The sequence below is a fragment of the Balaenoptera physalus genome (genome assembly GCF_965194825.1).
Source record: "Balaenoptera physalus genome assembly, contig: HAP1_SCAFFOLD_601, whole genome shotgun sequence".
Taxonomy (NCBI): Eukaryota; Metazoa; Chordata; class Mammalia; order Artiodactyla; family Balaenopteridae; genus Balaenoptera; species Balaenoptera physalus.
The window spans coordinates 570,294-577,963 of record NW_028126143.1 but is presented as its reverse complement, the minus strand read 5'-3'; the positions used below and the strand labels follow the sequence as shown (position 1 = coordinate 577,963).

Genomic DNA, 7,670 nt, shown 5'->3' with positions numbered 1-7,670 from the left:
CTCCTCCCCTCCCCGGAAAAGTGGGGGCCCAGGGGGGAGCCTCGACCTTTGCAAAATGCCTCCAGTGAAGAGCCGGCAGTGCGTGGGGAGAAAGAAACTCGGGCCCAGCGGGGTGGAGGCTCCCGGCGGGGGCAGGGGGAAGAAGCCGGGCGCTCGGGCCTTCTCACCCCCGCCCCCGCCCGGAGGCGTCGGGCCTCGGGCCCCGGCCAAGTGCTAAGGTTGCCGCAGCTCGCTCGGCCCAGCTCTGGTGAACCCGAGGCCCCAGCGCTCCTGCCTCCCCTCCTGCTTGGCGACAACTGCCCCCCACTCGAGGCCTGAGTTCACTTAAACAAACATCTGCACCCACCCGCCGGCACCTTGGGTGTCTGCTTTGCCGAATATTTTAGAATAAGTTTGCCCCTCCCTTTGGCGTATAAGGAGCTTCGCCCCAAGAGCCCAGTACACACTCAGCGTTTTACACTGGCACCTCACTTGCTCCTTGCTGGGACACCGGGCCATTTGCTGTACTGGTTGTGCAGAGAGGGGGCCCGAAGTGAGTGTTTAAGGGGCTGGTCCTCCATCAAAAAGGCAGACTAAAAATTATGCTGCCAAATATTGCTGTGAAACGTCAGTGATGTAAAACGACGGTTGCTGCACATTATTATTAGAGCACATCAATAAAAGATACACTTACACAGTCTCCATAATTGTGAATCAGCAGAATAGATTTTGCCTTATTTTGTATCAGTTGCCATTCAAGGCCCCCCAAAAGGACGTGGTGGGACCTTCCCTTGAGCTTGCCCGTCGTTGCTCCCGGGCTCCCTGGGCTTGTGAGGACTGATGCTGAGGTATTAACAGGCAATCGAAAAACCAGGGGGGCAACAGAAAACCCGAGCGAGCTCCTGATGCAACCCTGCCCGGGTTACACGTGCTTCCCTTCCCCCACCGCCTGCTGATGGGAGCGCTGCGTTTTTTCCGCCTGTAGGGTCACATTGTGGTTGATTGATTCTCCTTTCGCCTTGCTCAGTCATTCAGATTTGGAAAGTAAATAACAAGTTGACAGCATTACAGCTCTCGCCTTTACTGGGACACGGCCCCCGGCTACCGCACACTCTCGAGTAGCCGCGCAGCCAAACTGGCCCTCTGGCTTGCCAGCCGTGCTTGTCCTTAGCCGCTTGGAAATTCCGAACTGAACACCATGAAAAGGTTCCTTGGTATGTTTTGATTACTTGGCAGACGCCAATCATTTAAAGTATGAGAAAGTGGTGGAAATCCTCGCTTCCAAACTAGGACCCGGTGTGACCACTTTTTTTACAGCTGGTCTTCCGTAGCTAACAATGCGAGGGAGCTTGGAATCCATCTTGCCTGTTTGATCGTGTCCCAATAATCCCAACGATCTTCTTGCAAGTAAGGAGTCGAGCACTTTTACCACAGACTCCTAGGAGCCCCCAGGGACTCTGTAAGACCTCAGACAGGAAACGCGATCCCCTACATTTATCCTAATAACACCGAGAAATTCCACCTTCTGAATGCTAGACGGGTGGTAGGAACGTGTTAAATTAGACTATTTTATTTCATCTGTTTTGCAGATTTTTCGAATGGTGTAAGAAAAGAGGAGAAAAAGCACATTAAAGTAGAGCAGGAAAGGAGCTAGTGCGTTCTGACAAAAGTATAAAGGTTAATTTGGAGGCCGTGAGCAGCAACGATCTACACAGGTATCCACTGCACAATATCTATATTCCAAACAAGTATTTTTGGTTGCTGACTGCAGGGGGCTGGAATACAAGAATCCGCTCGCAACAAATGCTATCAGTATTCCCCCTAAACAGTAGCCAAATGTTTAATAAAAAGGCAGCAGGAACCCACACAAATATAGTCAACTAATTTTTGACAAAAGAGCAAAGGTATTTCAATGGAGAAAGAATATCCTTTTTAACAAATGGTGCTGGAACAACAGACATCCATAGACAAAACAAACAAAAAAATTAATCTAGCCCAGACCTCAAGGCTTTTCACGGAAACTAACTTAAAATTGATCATGGGCCTAAAAGTCAAAAGCAAAAACATAAAACTCCTAGAAGATAATGTAGGAGAAAATCTAGACGACCTTGGGTTTAGCAGTGAGTTTTTAGATACAACACCAAAAACATGATCCGTGAACAAAAAAAAACTGATGAATTGGACTTACTGAAATTAAAAACTTCTGCTCTGCAAAAGACACTGTTAATGAAAAGACAAACCACAGACTGGGAGATATATTTGCAAAATCCATATCTGATAAAGGATTATATCCAAAATATGCAAAGAACTCTCAAAACTCAACAATAAGAAAACAATACAGAATAAAAATGGGCAAAAGATCTGGGAAAAAAAAACTCACCAAAGAGATATACAGATGGCAAACAAGCATATGAAAAGATGCAGAATATCACATATCACAATGAAAACGCACATTAAGACAAAATATGGGGAATTCCCTGGCAATTCAGGGGTTAGGACTTGGCGCTTTCATTGCCAGGGCTGTGTTCTGTCCCTGGTCTTGGGACTAAGATCCCACAAGCCACGCAGCTCGGCAAAAAATCAAATGCTAACAGGGTGCTGAGCAACAGGAACTCTTCCGCGTTGCTGGTGGGAATGCGAAACGTAAGACCACTTTGGAAGACAGTTTGGCAGTCTCTTACAAAGCAAAACATACGATCCAGCAACCATGCTCCTAGGTGTTTACCCAACTAAGTTGAAAACTTATGTCTGCACAAAAACCCGCACAGGAATGTTCAACAGTTTTACTCACCAAACACCGAAAGCAACCAAGATGGTCCTCAGTAGGTGAATGGATAAACAAACTGTGGCACATCCACACAATAGAATATCATTCTGCAATAAAAAGAAATGAGCTATCAAGGCATGGGAAGACAAGGAGGAACTTTAAATGCCTATCACTAAGTGAAAGAGGCCAATCTGAAAAGTCTACATACTGTATGAGTCCAACTCTACGGCATTCTAGAAAAGGCAAAACTGAAAAGATCAGTGGTTGCCAGGGGTTCTGGGGATGGGAAAGAAGGGACGCATATGGGGAACACAAGGGATTTTCAGGGCAGTCAATGGATTCTGCATGATACTGTAGTGGCAGATACATGACATTTTGCATTTGTCCAAACAGGTAGACCTGTACAGAAACGGAAGTGAACTCCAATGTCAGCTGTGGATTTTATCAATATTGATTCATTCATTGTAACAAATGTACTACTGTTACACAAAAGATGTTAACACTGGAAATGGTGTGTGGGAGGAGGAAAATTGGGAACTCTCTGTACTATATGCTAAACCGTTCTGTACATCTAAAACTGCTCTTTAAAAAAAAGTCTATTATTTAAAAAAAAAAAAAAAGACAGTAGGAAGAGGTGTTAAACTTCTCGTGAGAATTACTGCCCAGTTTTCATGGAATCCAATATGTAATTTCATCGAGGCCCATCTAACGGCTCCTAACACATAGGCCAATATTTGTTTGCATGACTGGCCTACTCAGAAAGGCCTGCGAGTCCAGGAGTCGTGTGCTCCATGCCGCAGTGGCCTCTCGGTGATGTTTGCAGAGCATGTCTCAGCTGTGAGGAAGCATCTGCCACAAGCTTCTCGTATGAAACAAAGAAGAGGGGTATGCTCGCCAACTTCACTTACAACCCTCTGGCCGAGGTTTGCTTTGGGGCTTGCTTCTACTTTTCCTCAGGGAGACTGGAACCGAAACTACAAAGGGAGATGGTTGTATCAGGTGGTAGCACGTGGTGAACGCACTTGGAGAAGTAAACAGGAGTGAGGACAGAGATTTCCATCACCTGCCTGCCGTGGATGTGAGATGAGGTGGGTGGTCGCCCCTTCTGCTCCCCTTGACCTGGGTAGGCATCCAGTCTTTTTTTCAAGATAGGATGAATTGTGTCTCCCGCCTCAAATTCATATGTTGAAGTCCTAACCCCCAGCACCTTAGCATGCGACTATTTTTGGAAAGACGGCCTTTAAAGTAGTAAATAAATCAAATGCAGTCATTAGGGTGACCCTTCCTTATCCAATCTGACTGGTGTCCTTATAAGAAGAGGAGACTGGGACACAGACATGCACAGAGGGAAGACCGTGTGAAGACACAGCAAGGAGGGAGGACTCGGGAGAAACCCACCCTGCCGACACCTTGACTTGAACTTCCAGCCTCCAAGACTGTGAGAAAATAAGTTCTGTTTGTTTCTCATTCTTTTTGGCTACGCCGAGTGCAGGATCTTAGCTCCCCGATCAGGGATCGACCCCGTGCCACCTGCATTGGGAGTGCAGAGTCTTAACCGCTGGACCGCCAGGGAAGTCCTAATAAATTTCTGTTATTTAAACCACCCAATCTTCGGTGCTTTGTTATGGCAGCACGAGCAGCAAATGCATGTGAGTTATTGCTGTTTCTTTTCTATTTGGAATGTCACATTCACTTCACATCCTTTGAATACTGAAAACACCTCACATTGGGCATGGGGATGTTCGTGCACAGTGTCGAATTTGATCCTCCCAGTAATACTGGAGGGCAGGGATTTTTATCTCCAATGCTCAGAGTAAAAGACTTGGCCCAAGAGGTTAAAGGATTGAGAGGAGGGGGTTTGTAAGCACTTCTACGCCCCAGACCTTCTTTGGCAAGTTACTGACTATATTGATTACCACTGCATAAATACATAAAATAATATACATAAGATTACAAGGAAACTCGATTCTGTAAAAATATAGTTAAATTAAAAAAAGAAATTCCAATGTCATAATACATGTGCTTCTTTCTCAGTACTTCCAATCATAAGCTCTAGAGGTGGTACTAATAACTTCTGTCATTTCAAAGTAGTGGTGGGTACAAATAAAATCTGCTTCAACTCTAACCTGCTCTGAAAATACATCAGACTTCTCTTGGTGACAAATTGGTAACAAATCAAAGATACAGTTAATGCTACTGTCATCTCCTCTATAGTCATAGTTGTCAGAAATGCTCAATTTGGGTTAACTGCAGAGGTTTTCCCCATCCATGTTCATGGACCCCCTGCAATCTCTCCCTGGGACCTTCCTGCCAAGGGAGGAAGTGCAAGCTGCATCCCATGACTCTCTATGGCCCTTCTGCCTACCTAGACTCATCCATGCCACCACCATGGACCCCCTCCCATGGCTCATGGGCCGGGACCCTAGAGTGAGATGACTTTAAGGGGATGCCAAAAACTTACTCATCCAGATGAGTAATACGTGCTTCCCTGGTGGCGCAGTGGTTGAGAATCTGCCTGCCAATGCAGGGGACACGGGTTCGAGCCCTGGTCTGGGAAGATCCCGCATGCCGCGGAGCGACTAGGCCCGTGAGCCACAATTGCTGAGCCTGCGCGTCTGCAGCCTGTGCTCCACAACAAGAGAGGCCGCGATAGTGAGAGGCCCACGCACCGCGATGAAGAGTGTTTATTTTGACAAAATTCAACACCCATTTATGATAAAAACTCTCCAGAAAGTGGGCATAGAGGGAACCTACCTCAACATAATAAAGGCCATATATGACAAACCCACAGCAAACATCATTCTCAATGGTGAAAAACTGAAAGCATTTCCTCTAAGATCAGGAATGAGACAAGGATGTCCACTCTCACCACTATTATTCAACATAGTTCTGGAAGTCCTAGCCACGGCAATCAGAGAAGAAAAAGAAATAAAAGGAATACAAATTGGAAAAGAAGAAGTAAAACTGTCACTGTTTGCGGAAGACATGATGCTATACATAGAGAATCCTAAAACTGCCACCAGAAAACTGCTAGAGCTAATTAATGAATATGGTAACGCTGCAGGATACAAAATGAATGCACAGAAATCTCTTGCATTCCTATACACTAATGATGAAAAATCTGAAAGAGAAATTATGGAAACACTGCCATTTACCATTGCAACAAAAAGAATAAAATACCTAGGAATAAACCAAAAAAGAAAAACAAACAAAAAAAAAAACTGGTAAATGAAAACAACATTTAAAATTGTGTTGTCATTAGAGTATACACAAAGTAATTGAAGCTGTAGGTATAGAAGTGATTGCCTTGAGAAGACATGTATAATAAGGAAAGGAAGAAAGGAAGGAAGGAAAGAAGGAAGGAAGGAGGGGAAGAAGGAAAGCAAGAAGGAAGGAAGAGAAGGAAGGGAAGGAAAGAAGAGGTCTTCAAAAATAGGGAGATTTAAGTGGCATTTAAGTAAACCTGCCAAAGGGAGCAGTGGCAATCAAGGGACCTGAGTATTAATTAGGAATGACTGATCACGTGAGTCCCATGAGGGTAGGGATCACATCTGCTTCTCATTTCTGGAGCAGAGCACCTAGCACAGTACCTGGCCAGTAGATGCTCCATTCACAATTGTCCAGTGTTGTCCGTGGGGCAGGAAAGCTACAAATACCATTGGCTGCGGCAACTGGGTGACTGGGGATGTGTGCAAGCTGGATGGCAGGCAGTGAGTAAAGAAATGAATAGGGAACAGAAGTGCCCTTGACCGGTGGGGAGGGCCGCGTTGTGCACCCCTCTGCTCTCGCTGCAGGGAGATGGCTTAGCGACTTCTCCTGGGGAGGTTCCTGGCCTCCATAATCTGCAGGAAGCCCTCTCAGAGTCAGTGGGCGCCCCTTGCCTCCAGGGCCCTGCAGACCCCACAGCGCAGTCCTAATAACCTGACAGTAACACCCAGCCAAGCCCAGTCAATATACACCACCAGAGTCTGTACAATGACCTTTAACATCCAGGATGGACCAGACTTTCAAGACTGAGTTGTCAACAGTGAGACACCAGTGGTTGTGGATTTCCATGCACAGTGATGTGGTCCCTGCAAGATCCTGGGGCCAAGGTTAGAGAAGGTGGTGGCCAAGCAGCATGGAAAGGTGGTGATGGCCAAGGCGGATATTGATGACCACACAGACCTCGCCATAGAGTATGAGGTATCAGCTGTGCCCACCGTGCTGGCCATCAAGAATGGGGATGTGGTGGACAAGTTTGTGGGCATCAAGGATGAGGACCAGCTGGAGGCCTTCCTGAAGAAGCTGATTGTCTGACAAGCAGGGAAGCGTCCTGACTGCCCCTGCCCACCTGGGCCCCGTGGTCCCGGGGGACCCAGATAGAACTCATAGCCCTTCTGTGCCGGCCCTTCCTACCTCCTTCCTCTGCCTGGCCCCTGTGGGTCCGTGCTTTGGAGACCAGGCCTCCAAACACAGGAGCCTCAAGTGCTCCCAACCTGGCTGACCGCCAGGGTGGCCGCCCAAGGAGCGGTGCCGCCACCGAGCTGGGACAGCCGTCTCCTCACCCACTCTCTGCTCCTTCTAGGGCTTGTTGCCGTGCTCCCAGGATGCTGGGACAGAGTTCCGGGGCCAGCCTGCAGTAACAGCTTGGTCTCCCTGCTCCCTTCTGATCTGAACCCCGGTGCCTGGCTCATCTGCCTCCTGCATTTTTCTTTCCTGCTGCTGTTTTGTTAAAAAAAAAAAACAAAAAAAAAAAACAGAAGAAGCAAAAAAGAAACCCAGGGCTTCCCTGGTGGCGCAGTGGTTGAGAATCTGCCTGCTAATGCAGGGGACACGGGTTTGAGCCCTGGTCTGGGAAGATCCCACATGCCGCGGAGCAACTGGGCCCGTGAGCCACAATTACTGAGCCTGCGCGTCTGGAGCCTGTGCTCCGCAACAAGAG

General features: G+C 47.3%; 1 pseudogene across 1 annotated transcript; it reads left to right on the top strand.

Moving 5' to 3' along the window:
• The first annotated feature begins 6,553 nt into the window (after window positions 1–6,553).
• LOC309653563 (thioredoxin, mitochondrial pseudogene) lies at window positions 6,554–7,138 on the top strand (annotated as a pseudogene). Its single transcript has one exon. The product of its transcript is annotated as a thioredoxin, mitochondrial pseudogene (transcript).
• Window positions 7,139–7,670: the final 532 nt, after the last annotated feature.